General features: G+C 37.3%; 1 non-coding gene across 1 annotated transcript; it reads right to left on the minus strand.

Moving 5' to 3' along the window:
- Positions 1–17,351: 17,351 nt before the first annotated feature.
- On the minus strand, positions 17,352–17,424 carry TRNAA-AGC (transfer RNA alanine (anticodon AGC)). Its single transcript has one exon. It is a non-coding gene; the product is annotated as a tRNA-Ala (tRNA).
- Between the last annotated feature and the right edge of the window lie 781 nt (positions 17,425–18,205).

An 18,205-nucleotide genomic window follows, 5' to 3' on the forward strand; every position in this document is an offset into this window, starting at 1 on the left:
GCTATATGTGACTTGACATTACCCATAGTCATAAGATTCAGTTCAAGGATGTAGTTGATAAAGGATCGTATTATACCGTAACTAATACGGAAGGGTTAACGACAGAATCAACCTGTCTTCTTAACGGACTCTGGGGGAATGATTACGGACTTGCCAATAACATACTCTGTACATCATTCCGTTATGCAAGGGATTAAATATAATTCTTGAAGAAATTAATTTAATAGGTTGCATACGGCCAGAAGTAGTAAGGACCTAATGGATCACACATAAGACTTGGAACCAAAAGAGAGATGGATATGATTAATAGATGGAAGCCCAATTAAGCCCAGTAAGGCCCAAATACTAGGAGGGGGCCGAAATTTATATATGTTAGGAAGGAATTAATTTTATTCCATTAATCCTAATTAGATTAGGATTGTGAATTAAATTAATTAAGAGATAATTTAATTAGGAGTTTTAATTAGATTAATATACTCCTATTATTATCCAATTAGGTTATTTATTATTATCCTAAATGTATTTGATATATTATAAGATAATAATTAGGAATCCTATTCCGAATGGAATTCCTATTAAGTAACCTATTCCTATCTAACTAGGGTTTAGATACAAGCTAATATATATACCCCTCCCTATAGTGAATTTCGACTAAGCCTATATCCCTCCCCTTTGGTGATTTTCGAAATTGCTATATTAGTGAGAGAAAAGAATTCTATTCCCAAGTTCGTGAACTAGAATTCATACGGCATTCCATCGATTGATTAATCTTATTCATCCCCCTTTCTCTTTGATCTTGTGTTGGTTTGTTAGAGGCAATCTATTTTGGTTGCATCTCATAAGGGTTGATTTCATCTTAGCCTCACCGTATTAAACTTTGTGGTTGAAATCTCGGAGAAGAATTGTGGGCGCTTCTTTAACAACGGTAGATTGTTCATCGAAAGGTATTCTTTCTTATCCCTCTTTATATGAAATAACGATTAACGGATCCTATGGTTAAAAGGAAGTAGGCTAAAATTTTTATATTTCCGCTGCTATACCTTAGCCTTAATTTCCTACAACCCAAAGTAGAAATACTTTGTCTTGAAGTTGTTCCTTGCTCAGCTGCTGTCTTGTACTCTTTGTCGTCCAACTCAGCAGCTTCATTCCGAAGTAGATAAAGAAAGTCTTCCAGATCCTTCTTCATGTTGAGCTGCGTTTGGTCCATAACGACAGCGTTTTGTTTACACGGGCTGAGTTGTCTTGGGCCTTTGACTTTCTTTTGGGCCTTTAGCCTTTTAGTCTTTATGTCTTATAAATAATTTAACTCAACATTGAACAAACACATTAGTGTAATAAATCAAAGCATTTAAACTTAGTGTGTTTAGAATATTCTTTAATCATATACTTAAATAATTTTGTCAAATCAAAATCACGTGGAAAGGTGTTTCAACAAACTCACCCATTTTGATGTTGGCAAAACTATTCAGTGAAGAACTCAGTTTTGAGCTCCCCCATGATAGTTGACCTTTTATAACTTAATAAACTCCCCCGTAAGGGTTGAGCTACTGACACAGTTTTACTCTAAACATTTTAAGGTTTAATCGAGTAAGTCCTAGGTCAGTTTTCAAATAAAGGTCAGCTCATGAAACATATTCTATTAACTCAGTTTTAAGCGAAAGATTCAACTATCAGAGAGCGCTGAGTATTTTGTTGTTCAATGAGCCTTATAAGACAATGTTAACAGCATACAATCAGAAGACATTAAGAATGATAAACACAGTTGATGTATGCAACATATAATAGCTCAGCATCACATAAGATTTTAATCAAGTTGAAAAATTTGATGCAAGCATGGTATTAATAAGTAATCAGCATTAAACATAACAGGGATACTTAAGACTTAGAAACTAGCTATCCTAACTACGCTATTTCTTCTTATATATCAGTTTTCCCTTTCCCTTAGACTGACTACTTCCAGCAGCCTCATGATGAGTTCTTCCTATTTGTTCTTTCTCCCCCGTTTTGGCAGCATCGGGAGGAGGAGGAGGCCTGAAGGTGCTGTTTTGAGCAGCTTCAGATATGCGAGCTGAGAAGCCCTTCAGCTGGCTGGTGCTTTCATTTATGCCATCAAAGATAGCAACACCATCGTCGAATACTTCTTGAGGCACACCAATTTCAGTAGCGCTGAGGATGCTCAGTGCGTAGGCTTGAGATTTACCCATCCAAGTGAGTGTATCAGTCAGTGCAGCATAAGCTTGATGAAACATCTTGAGCAGAGATGAGTCATAGAACTGATGCTGAATGTTGGAATGACGGACATGGGTAAAGATTTGATGTGTATACTGGAGAATCTCATTCTGCTTCATTTGGTCAGTGTCCATCTCTGCCTTGTTTAGATTCAGAAGACGAACAGCTTCGCCGATCTGTTCTACTGAGCATTGGGAGTAAGAGGAAAGCTGATGGTTTGTCTTCTCTTGCTCAGTTTGAAGCTGGGTGAATAACTGATGAACTTCGACAGAAGTTGCGTACCCTGAGTTCGCAGCTGACAAGGCTTGAAATTGTCCCTGAAGGGAGTTGATATGTTGAACCATGGTCAGCTGGAGTTCAGCCAGCTTTGTTATGGACTCCTGCTTTGGTTGTTGGGCTTGGATATTGATCATTACACTCATCAAGTCTTTTAGACCTCGAACCTCGTTGAGAAGTTGAGTGACTTTCTGTTGAATGTTCAGAGTCAGGCTGAAGCTGACTTTCTGTTGAAGGTTGGATAGGTTCAGTGTTGACTGGAGCAGGAATTTCCTTAGCCGGCAAAGGGTTAGGTTCAGCATCTGCATTGAGAATTGGCTCGGTGTTAGTTGGGTTCTCAGAAGCATCTAAGTCGGCTTGTTCCTGTGGAAGAGAAACAGAGGCTTGCTTTTCAGTGTGCTCTGGCAGAGTAGTAGAAGATTTCTTGAAGAATTTTAGCTTTATAGTCGATGGATCGGTGGTTGGTCTTTTCTACGTTAAGTCATCCATGACGTCAAGCACAGTTGTTGGGTGTGCCTTGACAAGTCTTCTTCTTTTTCCCTGGGTCCTTGGAGGAGTGGGATCAGCGTGAATTGATTGAATTGAATGAGATGGAGAATTTACTCCTTCATCAGCATCCTGTTGTTCAGTTTGCTCAGCTTCTTCTTCTGCAGTCAACTCAGTGTGAGTTGGCTCAGCATCTTCTTCACTTGCTGTCTCCTCAGTGTCATCCTGCCCACTCTCTTCTCCTTCTTCTTGCTCATCATCCTGATCTTCCTCATCTAATTCTTCTTCCAACTGTTCAATGAACTGATCATCCAGTTCAACTTCATCGTTCTGTTGCTCAGTGGTAACACCTTAACTCTGAGTATAGTAAGAGTCGTCGGGAACAAAGAAGCCAGCAGGAATGGCATCGATTGGACTTAACTCTGAAGAGTTCTTCTGCTTCTTACACCACTAGAAAATAGTCAAACTGTGACGGAAATTTTCGTCATTATACGTCTAATTCCGTCGCTAAATCGTCTTAGTGACGGAAATCGTGACGGAAGTAAAACGTGGTTATATCGATCGACACAGATGCTTCTTACGTTTATTGTGACGGATTTTAGTGACGGATATCTGACGGAATTCCGTCACTAGGTGAGACGAAATTCAAGACGGAATTAAACGTTACAACATATTGACGTAAGGTACTGACGTATTTCCGTCTCAATGTTACGACGGAATACAAAGACGGATATAAACGTCAGAATCCTTATTCCGTCACAACTCAACATTCCTAACGAAAATATGTCATAAAATGTCATATGAAATTAGATAAAAAAATCCGTCAGATATTGCGATTGGTGACGGATTTCCGTCTCAATATATTAATTTTTAAATAATAATACATTTAAAATAATATTCATTTTATAATTTATATACAAATATAATAAATAAGAATATAATTTAAACTTAAATAAATTAATATAAATCCAAGATATATATATATATATATATATATATATATATATATATATATATATATATATATATATAAAAGATCATAATTACAAAATTAGGCTAATTAATTAATTGTATAATATTCTAGTAATCTAAAAGGTTTTTAGATCCTATACAAAATTAGCCTCCAAAAATGCATCATACATATCAAAAAAACATTGGATGATGCCTCTTCAAAATGCTTCGACACGCATGCATATGAGCCATACTGTCATGGTATATCCAAGAACACGCATAACGTCCTTTCAAAACAGATCAAAGACCTAAAAAGAAAAGGAACAAATATAAGTAAATTAAAAGTTAAGGAAGAAAACAATAAACATTAAAATCTAGATAAAATCTAGTTCAAGAACTTAGGTGCCATATCAAGTCCTGTTACACTTGTTGAAGAACATAATAATCCTTAGGTGCCATGATTTTCTATGCATTTTTTGACATTCAAATCTCCAAGACCAATTACACACCAATCCATTAGGTTTGGGTCTGATCCACATACAAGACCAACTAAACACTACATAATACAAAAAAAAACTTTGAGGATAAATTAAATACCTGGACCTATGGAGGAGATTGTGATCCACGTGATTCATTGGACGATATGATGTCCATACGCAATAGCTCCATCTCAGCACTCAGATTTCTAACCAATCTGCCTAGACTTTCAAGACTAGACTCGACCCCATCCAGACGAGACTCTACCCTATCCAGACGTGACTGATCTGCTTGCCGATCAACTATAAGATTTTGCATGTCACGCTCTAATCGTGTCACTTATTGAGTCATTTGTGGCATTTGTAATACGCTTGAAGTAGTGGAAAATGGTAGACCATCTTCTGGTCGAGGCTGAGAAGCATAAAAACCAGATCCATCTCCGAGCCCGTAAAGTGTAGTTCTGTTGTTAAATCCTCCAACAGATTCATAATAGACTCTTTGTTCATCAATAACCTGATCAGCAGCTTCTTGCATCCTTTCTCGTGCATCGGTTACTCTCTCCTATAAATATGATTGACCAATCAATTAATATTCAAATAATAGAGTGTAACAGGTTATACATACAAGACTTTACATTAATGAGACGTGATCTTTCATCAACCCACGTTACGCCATCATGATTCCTTGTATGTGTGTACACAAAGAGCTTATAGGCGTTGACTGAACGACCTAATGCACGGGTCTGCAAGATATTAAATATCAAAAAAATAAGTTCAGACAGTTCATTTTGACTAAAACAAAAAAAAATCAACAATGTACAAAAAAATCAGCAGTGTACAAAAATCAGCACTATGTACAAAAACATCAGCAATAGGTACAAAATCAACAATGTCTATTAAAGAAGATTCGACATATAAATGGTTAACTATTAAACTAAATAGAAAAATCATAAGAACTCGGTGATTATGGGCTATTAAATATCAGCAACAGTCTGTACAAGCAGGTAACAGATTAAAATCAGAGTGAGACAAAAACTGGCAGCTTAAATCCCACACATGCCAGACAAAAACTGGGCTTCAACATCCTATGCACTTTCTTCATCAATTAGAACTCTAAACTACTAAAATCAGCAATAAAGTCCCTAAACTAACTAAAAATCAGCAATTCAACCCAAATCAATGGTGAACTTTTTCCTTTCCAATACAAGATATTAGAATTGGTAACAGATTTGCTATTTGCGACAGAATCTGCATACCAAAATCTTCAATCTATTCATTAGTACCTGCTTGTGTAATGGAATTATGCAATCATGCTGAACTTTTCACAGCAGCATTCAAGTCAGGTTCTTCTTTATAATCGAATGGTTCATTAAACCCAAATTTGTTTTCAACAAATCTATAACATAAATTAAAAGAAATTGCGATTCATTAAGAAGCATCAACATAGCACTTCCAATCCAACGACATAGCAGCCATCAATTTAGCAAATTGGCCGACAAATTGACCAACTGCACCTGATTAAGCATAATTTGTGCAGTAAGAAATTAATAGATTGAAGATCAAGCATAGTTTGAGCAATAAAAAATTAATAGATTGAAGATTTTTGTAAGCATATTTGGTCCAAATATCAAACTTTCTATCAATTCTAATATATTTTATTGCCAACGAAAAGTTTATATTTAGTTTGGGTTGAATTGCTGATTTTTGTTTAGTTTAGGGACTTCATTGCTGATTTTTGTAGTCTAGGGTTCTAATTGATTTTGGACTTTTAGTTTAGGGGTCAAATTGGGTGTTATGCCATATTTAATTATAATGGTAATTAATACCATTAGCCCTAATTCTTTATTAATCTTGGAAGGGTGGAAGGGCCTGGATATAGTTTGTTATTCTGTTTATTGTTTTTAAAGATGAGATACAAAGGCAGGAGTAAAAAAGAGAAATCCAAATAAAAGGAGTATAAGGAGTCATATGATTTTGTGCTTTGCACCATCTTATGACTCAAAGAAAAAATAGCACGTTGCAAACATAAGGAAGATGCCTAAAAAGAGTACTATACTGGGATTCCATATTGACAAACATATGAGGCCTAATATGAGGAATAATAACAAGTAGAGAAAGCCCAATCAGAGCTTAATATTTCCACCCTGAATAGTCGAGAAGCTCAACACTTAGTAGAGATTGCCAAATTGTAGAACCAGAAGGCCTCTAAAGATGAGATAAGGACATGGAATATGTAGCCTTGAGGAAACCTTGAGAACAAAAGCTTTAGAGGCAACTGAAGCCTAAAACTATTAGCAGAAAGAGATCAACTCGCAGTTGAAAAGGATCAGTTGATATTTAATAAGAACTATTACATGAGACCAAGTTTCTTTCTACTGTCAAACCTAAGGACTTGTGTACCGGGACTTCCTAGAATTCAGCCAGCAAATTTTTTAAGCCAGCACATTCATTGAGTTAAGACTTTGGACAGGGATATGCATAGCAAGAGCCAACTGTAGTATTCTTTCACCTCAGAAAACATAAATCATATAAATGGGTTTTTCACTCTGTAACTTCTCTACCACCCATTGTTTTTGGATACCTTTCTTTTTTATTATACTACTAGATGTACGAGTCTAGAGCAATTATACCAACAAGGAATTTCTAAAGTATACAGAATTCTACAACTAAAATCAGTAACATAATTCAAATATTAACTAATTGACACACAATACCAATTTTTGTTCTTAACCAGGTCAATGATTTTAACAGTACATTAGGTCAAAACAAGTCAAAACAATTTCCTCACTTCTAAACATGATAGTGAAGCAAACATCACACAACATAAACAAAGAATTTATTTACTTAAAAAAATGTCAAAATACACAGGTAGCTTAATTCTAGAGACTGATTTTAACTCAAATTCTGGAGACATAAAAATCAAGGGGTTAATAAATAGAATACAGTGAAACATAAAATTGAAAGTATACCTATAGAAGGGAGGAGTGGAAGCAGGAACGGAAGCGAAGAGTCGAAGCGTGCGATGGAGCACTGAAGATGGCGAACCCAACAGCAAAGTAGTTGTCGGAGTGGCCACCAGAGTTTTTCCTTTGTGATTAACAGAAGAAAATTGCTAACTTAGAGATTCACAGTAAGGAAAACACAACTAATTGAGCAAAAAATCAAAAGGAAAGAAATACCTAATTTTCCTCAATCCATGTCCAGGAAATGAGATAGAAGATTGCAGTGTTACTAAGCTATTTCCTCAGTAGAAAATGTGCATCCTGGGTTCAATGGAGAGATTGGAGGAAGGGGAGAAGATTGCGGAGTGAGAATGGAATTTGGAGGGGGAGGAGTTCTATCGTGAAGGACAGGAATGAGAAAGCGATAAAACCCTAATACCCCTTTATATATTTTTTCTTTTATTTAATATTTTAGATAAATAAAAATTATGAAGTTAATTTTCTTTGTGACGGAATGAGAGAAATCATCTCTAAAAACGACACCGTACTAAAACGGAATAATTTCCGTCTCAGATTCCGTTAAGCGGATTAGCGGGAAATATCCCGCCAATTCATTTTAACGGAAAGTTTCATTCCGTCTCACATTCCGTCTCACGCTGGAGACGGAATACATAGTGACGGAATTCTGTCTCTCCTTTGTGACGGAAATCATTCCGTCACAATATTCCATCACTGTTTGACTGTTTTCTAGTAGTGTTACTCAGAGGTTCGTCATCAACGTTTTCCCTTCCATCTGCCTCAGGCTCATCTTGCCTAGGTCTTTTCTCAGCTGACTTGGGCTCAGCGTGTGCAGTCGTTCCTTTGGACACAATCTTTATTTTCTTAGGAGCGGGAACAACTTCCTTAGAGGTGCTGTGCACAGCTTTCCTCTTCCTGTCAGCAGGGGCCTTAGTTCTTTTGCCCTTTTTGATTACCGTCCCCTCAGCGTTTGGGTCAGCAGCACCTTTTGCTTTCTTGATTGGCTGATTAAACTTTAAAGCAAATAGGGCAACGGCAGTAATCTCTGATCCTTTGCCCTTAGTTTCCCCCGTGAGGTCTACTCGGTGGTCATGGAGGATTTTGGTAATGAGTGAACCCAGCCTTAGAGTGCCAGTGCTCCTTTGAAAGCCGACAATCAAGAATACTGGCATGTTGATGGGCTTGTATGTCAGCATATGCCATATGAAGCATTGCTCAAAGTTTGTTGCTGAGCTGGTGCAATTTATCTTCGGGTAGATGTAATTAGTCAGCAGGTAGTGTGCCATCTTTTGGTGTTGTCCCATTGAAGTGCTGGAGATTTCGCCAGCATGGCCAGTCGGTTTACAGAACGTAGTGGAGTACCCACTAACGTCCTGATCTCCAGACTTTCTAAGAATGGCTCCTTCATTCTTGAGTTTCAGAAGGCTGGCTAGGTAGGTGGGATTGATGAAGATGGTTTTGTCCTTCACCTTGGTGGCTAAGTGGTCCTGGTTGTCATCAGCGACACACAGGTTGTGGTAGAATTCCCTTACCAAGTCAGGGTAGGTATTGTAGCTTATTGAGAACAGCTCGATCCAGCCATTCTTCGAAATCCACTCACAGAATGGTTGCTCTTTTTCCACAAATTCTTTTGAGAACCACCTTGAGTAGTCAATCTTGTATTCCCTGACGTTCTCATAGACCTTGGTGTAGGTTCGTTGCTTAGGTTTCTTCGCCTTAGAAGAGTTACTTTGGTCAGTCTGGTTTTTCTTGCTCGGTGTGGTAGCTTTGGTTTGATCATGCTGGGTAGGAGGCTTAGGGTTTCCAGCAGATAGGTGACCGGCATCGGAGATGTTTACAGAATCGTTCGTCATTTTCGCAGAGAAGATATGATGATTTGAAGTTTTTGAGAGAGAAAATATTTATGAAGAGAATTTTGTAAGCGTAAAGAGATAAAAATGGGGATTTATCATTATTTATAGAGGTGAGAGGTGGATCTTATCGAATCCATGTGTCAGTTTGTCCTTGGGATTGTCAACCGATAAGGATCCTGGCATTTATGACACATTCGGCGCATACGTCATCCTAGGTGGCTATTCACGTGCTTTAGCATTAAGTGCAATGGGTCTTTTACTCAGTGTTAGAATTCTAATCGTTCTATATTCTGAGTAGTCAGTTTTTACACAAACGGATGGTTTAAGTAATTGGTTTCTTAGTTTGAGATAACTACTCAGTGCGCATATTTGCTCAGTATGTGATATTCATTTATTTAGCATTAAACACTCAGCATGCATCTATCCACTCAGCAAGTAATAGCATTCAGCATGGTAATTCACTCAGCATGAATATATATTAAGAACTGGAATTTACTGAAGAGGATTAAACATACCAATGGCTTCTCTCAGTATGCTGAACTGCTCACGAGCCAGTGGCTTCGTGAAGATATCCTCAAGCTGCTCATCCATTGGGACATAAGTCAGCTTGATCTCACCTTTGAGTACATGGTCTCTAATGAAGTGATGTCTGATGCTGACATGCTTCATCCTGCTGTGCTGAATTGGGTTCTTTGATAGATCAATTGCACTTTTGTTGTCACATTTGACCTCAATTATCTGTGTTTGAACACCATAGTCTTCAAGCTGTTGCTTAATCCATAGGACTTGAGCAACACAGCTTCCAGCAGCAATGTACTCAGCTTCAGTGGTAGACAAGGCTACTGACGCATGCTTCCTGCTAAACCAGGATACAAGACAGCTCCCTAGGAAGTGGCATCCTCTAGAGGTGCTTTTTCGTTCAAGCTTGTCTCATCCATAGTCAGCGTCAGTGTATCCAACGAGTGTGAAATCATGCGTGTTCGGATACCATAACCCTACGTTCACTGAGCTTTGCAAATATCTAAGGATTCTTTTTACAGCTATGTAATGAGATTCCTTAGGGTTAGATTGATATCTAGCACAGTAGCATACTGAGAACTGAATGTCTGGTCTACTTGCCGTTAAGTAAAGTAGAGAGCCTATCGTACCTCGATACAATTTGCTGTCTACCGACTTACAATTTTCAAGATCATATTTCTTCAATATCTCCTTGGCGTATTTAGCTTGACTGATGAAGATGCCATTTTTCCCTTGTTTGATTTGAAGTCCAATGAAGAAGTTGAGTTCTCCCATCATTGACATTTCAAACTCAGTCTGCATTTGCTTGCTAAATTCCTTGCACATTGACTCATTAGTAGCACCATAAATAATATCATCAACATATATTTGAGCCAGCAGGGTGTCTTTACCCTTTCTCTTAATGAATAAGGTTGTATCAGCTTTGCCTCTGACATAATTTCTAGTCAGCAGGAAACTGGTCAGCCTCTCATACCAAGCACGTGGTGCTTGCTTGAGGCTATACAGAGCCTTTTTAAGTTTATAAACGTGGTTTGGGAATCTATGATCGTCAAACCCTGGAGGCTGATTAACATAAACTTCCTCGTTTATAACTCCATTAAGGAATGCACTCTTAACATCCATTTGAAACAGTTTAAAGTTCATATAACTTGCATAAGCGCATAAAATTCTAATAGCCTCTAGCCTTGCCACTAGGGCAAAGGTCTCACCGTAGTCAATACCTTCTTGCTGACTGTAGCCCTGAGCTACAAGTCTTGCTTTGTTCCTGACTACATTTCCTTGTTCATCCAGCTTGTTGCGGAAGACCCATCTTGTTCCAATGGTCTTCTGACTCCTTGGATGTGGCACTAACTCCCATACATCGTTTCTTTTGAATTGATTAAGTTCCTCTTGCATTGCGCTCATCCAGAATTCATCGTGCTTAGCATCAGCGAAGTTCTTTGGTTCCTGAACTGAGATGAAGGCTACATTGCTGAGGTATCTCCTGAGTTGATTTCTTGTCATCAGGGTATTCTCAGCGGCATCAAGAATAACACTCTCTGACTGTCCTTTTGGTATCCTTATCTCCTTTGGTAGATTGATGTCTTGTGTTATCTGTGTTTCAACAATCTCTACAGGTGTAGACTGGTCAGTGAAAACAATTTGAGGTTCACTTTTACCTTTGGTCAGCCCTTGAGGGAATGACTCAGCGGCTGTATCTTGATCAGCGGGTACTGAGTGTGGATCATCCTCGGTCAGCGACTGATATCTACCTGCAGGGTTAGTTTCGTCGAACTCTACATGTACTGACTCTTCTAAAACTTGAGTTCGTTTATTGAAAACTCTGTATGCTTTGCTGTTTGTTGAGTAGCCTAAAAAGATAGCTTCATCAGCTTTTGAGTCAAACTTAGCTAAGCTATCTTTGGTATTCAAAATCAAATATTTACAGCCAAAGGCACGAAAGTATCCAATATTGGGCTTTTGTCCTTTCCAAAGTTCGTAAGGAGTTTTTTTTAGTATAGGTCTAACAAGAGCCCTATTAAGAATATAGCACGATGTGTTGACAGCTTCTCCCCAAAAGTACTTTGGAAGCCTATGCTCACTCAGTATTGTCCTGGCTATTTCAACCAAGGTTCTGTTCTTCCTTTCAACAACCCCATTTTGTTGAGGCGTTCTAGGAGCAGAAAAATTATGGTCAATCCCGTTGGTTTCACAGAATTCAACAAATTGTTGGTTCTTGAATTCTCCACCATTATCACTTCGGATGTGAGCCAACTTTAGGTCTTTATCATTTTCAAGTTTTCTAACCAAATTTGAAAATGTCTCAAAGGTCTCATCCTTGCTACTCAGCAAGATGATCCAAGTGTACCGAGAAAAGTCATCTACAATGACCAAGGAAAATCTTCTTCCACCCAGACTCAGCGGCTGGACTGGACCGAAGAGATCCAAGTGTAGTAACTTTAATGGACGCTTAGTTGAGACAATGTTTTTGCTATGAAAAGATTGTTTGGTTTGTTTTCCAGCTTGGCAAGCGTGGCATAGTTGTCAATATACCACATTTTTTACTTCTCAGCACACCTCAGGCTTACCTGCAATGTAACTAGTTACTTTTAGGTACCTAATTCTTTTTGGGTCCTGGTTTGTTAGGTTCAACAGGTAAAGCATCATATTTTATTTTATGGCGACATACTTGAATAGTATGGCCATTCTTTCCACAGAAGTCACAGCTGACCTTCCGTTTAGGATGTCTCACTGACTGGTCAGCACCCCAGTGCTGAGCGTGCCAGCACACCTTTGTGGTGTGTCCTTTCTTCCCACAGAAGTCACACTGGACATTCCGTCGAGGATTCCATCTCTGCTGACCAGTACTTCGGTACTGAGTATTCAGAGGAATATTTCTTTTGTTTGGAACCTTTAGTTGGTTCTGAATAGATGTGACGTCCTTTCTCAGTTTCTTAGAATCTGATTGGACCTCAGAGACAAGCTTTTGCATAATTCCTATGTTACTATGCAAATCTGAGTTGTCCTGAAGAAGATATCGAAGGTCACTCAGTTTGACCTCCTCAACCTCGTCACATCGCCTGCTGAGTGCTCTAACCTTTTTATTACACTTTTTGACAAGTGTGTAGAGGTCACTCAGGGCGTTAACCATTTCATTTCTGAGCAAGGGTAGTGATATTACCTCAGTTGAATGTTCCTCATCATCAGATGCAATAGAGGGGTCAGCATGCTTAGAAACACATGGCTCAGCAAGTTCGTCAGCCATGAAACAAATCTTTGCTGACTCAGTGGCATCAGCTTCAGATGATGATGAATCATCACTATCACTCCAGGTTGCCACCATTGCCTTCTTGTCGTTCTTTCTTTCTTTCCTCAGCGAGGGACAGCTTGACTTGATATGGCCAGTTTGATGACATTCAAAGCATGTAATGGGCTTTGAGCTGTCCTTCTTGTACTTGCTGTCATTGGAGTCAGCTTTGTACTTATCAAACTTCTTATAAGGCTTCTTAGAATATTTGTCATTCTTTTTGAACAGCCTTTTCATCTTTCTGGTAAACATAACCATCTCTTCGTCGTCTGTTGAGCTCCCATCAGTGGAGTCATCTTTCATGACAAGAGACTTTTGCTTCTTGTCTTCAGACTTTTCCTTCACCTCGAAATTCTTCATCGAGATCTCATGGGTCAGCAGTGAGCCGATGAGTTCATCATACTTATAGGTGGTTAAGTCTTGAGCTTCCTCAACAGCGGTCTTCTTTGCTTGCCAGCTTTTAGGAAGACTCCTAAGAATCTTCTTGACTTGTTCTTCCTCAGTGAAGATCTTCCCAAGTCTCTTGAGCTCGTTGATGATGTTTGTGAATCTTGCATTCATGTCTGAGATCCCTTCATCATCGTTCATTTCGAACAGCTCGTACAATCTCATATGCTGGTTCACCTTGGATTCTTTCACCTCGTTGGTTCCTTCGTAGGTGACCTCCAGCTTCTTCCAGATCTCCTGCGCTGACTCACAACCTGAAATCTTATTATATTCTGCAGCATCTAGCGCACAGTGGAGCATTTTTATAGCCGAAGCATGATTTTGTAGCTTCTTGAGATCATCCTCTGTCCATTTGGTCTCAGATTTGACAACCGTTTGGCCATCAACAGTTTCAACAAGAACAAATGGGCCTTGGACTATAGATAGCCAGGCACTCATATTTGTAGCCTGAATGAAATTTTTCATCCTATTCTTCCAGAAGGTATAGTTAGACCCGAAGAATAGGGGAGGCCGAGTTATGGACAGACCCTCAGGTAGAATCTGAGTTGTCAGATTTCCTGGGAGAAACCGAGTGCTGTTTTCAGCCATAGTGGGGATCAGCTCAAGGTAGTTAAACCTTGCACAGTGAGCTTTTAGGCTCTGATACCACTTGTTGGTCCCTTATAACGTAACAAGTTAGTTCCAAGGGGGGGGGGGTTAGGAACTATTTAAAATTTTGTACGTTGAGGATGACTTCTTTTACTTTGAAAAGGAATTACACAGCGCGCTGAGTGAACTCAAGACACTAGCTTAGTCAACTGGTGACTAAGTCAGTTTCTTTCTTTGAGTCAGGAGATAGCACTTAAGTCTATTCTTGAACTCAGATACTCAATGCACACAACTCAGCGTGACCTCTTTACTTGGTCAGTTTTGGTTAAGCAAGCAATATATATATTAAAGGAGTTTAAGGTTAGAACAATGTTACTCAGCAGATTTATCCAGGTTCGGCCTCTACGCTTACGTCTTGTCCCCGGAACACGTTCCGAGCTTTCGAATTCTCTACTGAGCTCTTTAACGGTAGAGCATCAAACCTTTTACAATAAGAAGCTGAGTATAACAAGAGTACCTTCCTCTATACCTCTACTCACTCCTATTCTATTGCTGAGTACTATAACCGAGTACTCAACCTCTCCTTTCTAATTCTAGAAATGATAATAAGTTTGTCCTAAACAACAATTGCTAAGACACTTTAGATGATTGGAAATCACTCTAGACTTTTACACAATAATTTGGAAGTTGGTGTAAGTATTTGCTTTGCTTTTTCTCACAGATTCTTCGAGTAGAAATTTGGTCAGCGTAATGGCTTGTTGAAGATCTGCATCGAATGAAGCAACTGAAAGGCCTATTTATAGTGACACTTGAGGTATCGGTTATTTCAAATTTCGAAATAACCGTTGGAGGGAAACAGCTTGATGTCGTTGTCACTCAGTACACGCTCAGTGCCGTTGGCCAATCAGATTATTGTATCTTCTGTCTTCGGTCAGTGCTGAGCAGTTTTTAGACAGACAGGCAGAATGTTTCGCCTTTTATGGCAAAGTCTTTCAGACAGCTTTCTGTGTCTTCTGAACTTTACCAAAAGTAGAAATACTTTGTCTTGAAGTTGTTCCTTGCTCAGCTGCTGTCTTGTACTCTTTGTCGTCCAACTCAGCAGCTTCGTTCCGAAGTAGATAAAGAAAGTCTTTCAGATCCTTCTTCATGCTGAGCTGCGTTTTATCCATAACGACAGCGTTTTGTTTACACGGGCCGAGTTGTCTTGGGCCTTTGACTTTCTTTTGGGCCTTTAGCCTTTTAGTCTTTATGTCTTATAAACAATTTAACTCAACATTGAACAAACACATTAGTGTAATAAATCAAAGCATTTAAACTTAGTGTGTTTAGAATATTCTTTAATCATATACTTAAATAATTTTGTCAAATCAAAATCATGTGGAAAGGTGTTTCAACACAACCAACACAATAACCATAAGAAATATCAAATGAAAAGCAAGCTCTAAGGAGTGTGAGATTGGTACCTGGAGAGAGGAGATCGAGGGTGAGCCAAATTTTAGGTCATCGAGGAGTTGGAGAAGCAAACTGGAAACAGAGTTAGAGAGAAGTGTGTTGTAGATAATAACCATCACGCGCTGATGTTCATGGCAACCAGTGCTGGTGTTGGTGGAGATAAGGAGGACAGCGAGAGTACGGTTCCAAAAAATTTCAATCAAGGGAAAGAAAAGAATTAGGTGGCGAGAAGAAAGGACATGACTAGTAAAGATTAATGAATAAGGGTTATCTTCATTTATTAATAAATTTTTTATTTTTTTATTAAAAATTTATGACTAGTAAAAATTAATGAATAATAGTTTTAAAGTTATAAAAAAATAGTTTTAATTTTTTGTCTTTTCTATGAAGTTATAATTTTTTTTTAATATCTTAATCATCGATACATGTGTGTCGATCCTTGCAACTTTTGTCGGTGATATTTCCTACAATTCTTATCTTCGACAATATAAGACGGTGATGGGGTTGGAAAAAATCCTGCCATTTTTTTTACCGAGACATTCTAAATATGTGTAGGGATATTTATCGTTGATGATAGACACAATATTTTTATCTGTGTTCTATCGGTATCTCCGACAGATAAATTTCCGTCGGTGATCAAGCATTTTCTTGTAGTTGAAAAAGTTATAATTACAAGAATGAGAAGAGCGAAATGCTAAAAAAAATTGTAATAAAAAAAGTTATAATTATGTAATGAAATTATAACAGAAAAAAATTTGAACTTGAAGCTTGAATAAATTGAGAATTTTTCACGAACTTAAGAAGCTTGATGGTTGATTGTAAAAATTATTGGATTCTTGCATTGAAACTTAAATTAGCAATTTGTAAACTTTTGAAATTAAAATGTAAGGAGGTTTGGTGTGATTGTGGGAAAGTTAGAAGATAAAGGAAGCAAGTGATATGAGAGATTTAGACAATAAGAAAGAAGAAGAAGAAGAAGAAGAAGAAGAAGAAGAAGAAGAAGAAGAAGAAGAAGAAGAAGAAGAAGAAGAAGAAGAAGAAGGTTGGAAAATAGTTTTTGGTTTGAGGTTTTGATATGTTGTTGTGTTGTGTCTTTTCAAGTAAAGCGTTTAGCCTTTTTATAGTTGTTGTACGTTTGAAGCAAGATTTTTCACTACTCTTCTTTGGCTGAGATTTTTATGGCACATCTTCCAATTTTTGAGCAGCCATGATTCCACTTCAAAACGTGGGTTGATGTTAGTTAAGACCGTTAAAAAAAATTAAACGGTAAATATACACAATTTTTTTGCTACTAAGACAAATTTGTTGGAAGCAAGGTCCACCACTACTCCCATCTTGCCGAGAATTTTATGGCATGTTCTCCGTCTTTTGAGGAACCATGATTTTACTTCAAAATATGAGTTGGAGTTAGTTAAGGCTATTGAAAAAAAAATATTTCCGAACATGCATATTTTTCCGCAGCCATGTGTACAACTGTTAGTAAAATGCATGTTTCTCCTTCAATACAACTCCGTTTTGGCTTCACAAATAGTCCCTAAGCTCAGAAAAACATAAAGAACCGATATTCTATCATGAACTTGGATTCTGATGATTTGTGTACCAAAAGACTATTTTTCCAAAATTGCCAAAAACGTGATACTGGAAAATAGATTTTTAAATTGACTCCTTCAACTCCTGAATTCTTAAAAAAATTCATTTCTGAATGTTACTTTGTCTTAATATGTTTAGGGATAAATAAATACATTTATTTATCAAAAATAAATAAAGAGATAATTAGTATTTTTGAGTTATTTATTTTCTCTTTCTTTTTTTATCTAATTAAAAAGATTGGAGATGCAGGGTATCGATCCCCGTACCTCTCGCATGCTAAGCGAGCGCTCTACCATCTGAGCTACATCCCCTTTTTATTTTATTTTGCATTTTGCTTTTTAATTTTTAAAATTATGCCCCAAATAAGACAAAATTAAAAATTCTAAAACCACATCTATTTGAAATCTGATAGAATATTTATCGTTATTATTGGTGTTTGTAATTTATTAATGAACAAAAATATTTGGTTATTTACCGTTAGATCTATTCTTATTAAAATCCTATGGTGAAGATTCAAATCATCATATGGCTTAGATTTAATAAGTTTAGATCTAACGGTAAATGACCAAATTTATTTAGTCATTAAGATCCATGTGAACATTATTGATAGGTATTCGTTGATTTTTTTTCTAAAATAGCTAAATATAGTTGGTTCTTGCTTTAAAAAATATATTTCAATAATTATTGTTGAGTAAAAAAATTAAAAGAAAAACAGAATCCAATATGTACTTATTTTTTCTCTTCAAGTTATTATTATGTAGAATCAATTCATAATTGTTTCGAGTTCTGCCTAAAATTTGAAAAAAATGATCAAAACCGAATCCATAAAAATAATAATAATAATTTCCTCTAAAAATAAACTTACTATCATTATATGCAAGAAATATAATGGTGTAGGTCAATTGACAATTTATGTTTATAAGTTCAAGTTTCATTGAATATAAATCTATTTGGAGAATAAGGAGCCATAACTATGATTAAGAGCTTATTTGGTCCCGTTTTTAAAAAAAAACGATTATTTGGTTCACGTGTTATTATTTATTATATTTGTTGTTGCTGGTAGTTTCTAGATATTTATTGATTATTTTCCGA

This window comes from Euphorbia lathyris, chromosome 1 (assembly GCF_963576675.1).
Source record: "Euphorbia lathyris chromosome 1, ddEupLath1.1, whole genome shotgun sequence".
Classification (NCBI taxonomy): Eukaryota; Viridiplantae; Streptophyta; class Magnoliopsida; order Malpighiales; family Euphorbiaceae; genus Euphorbia; species Euphorbia lathyris.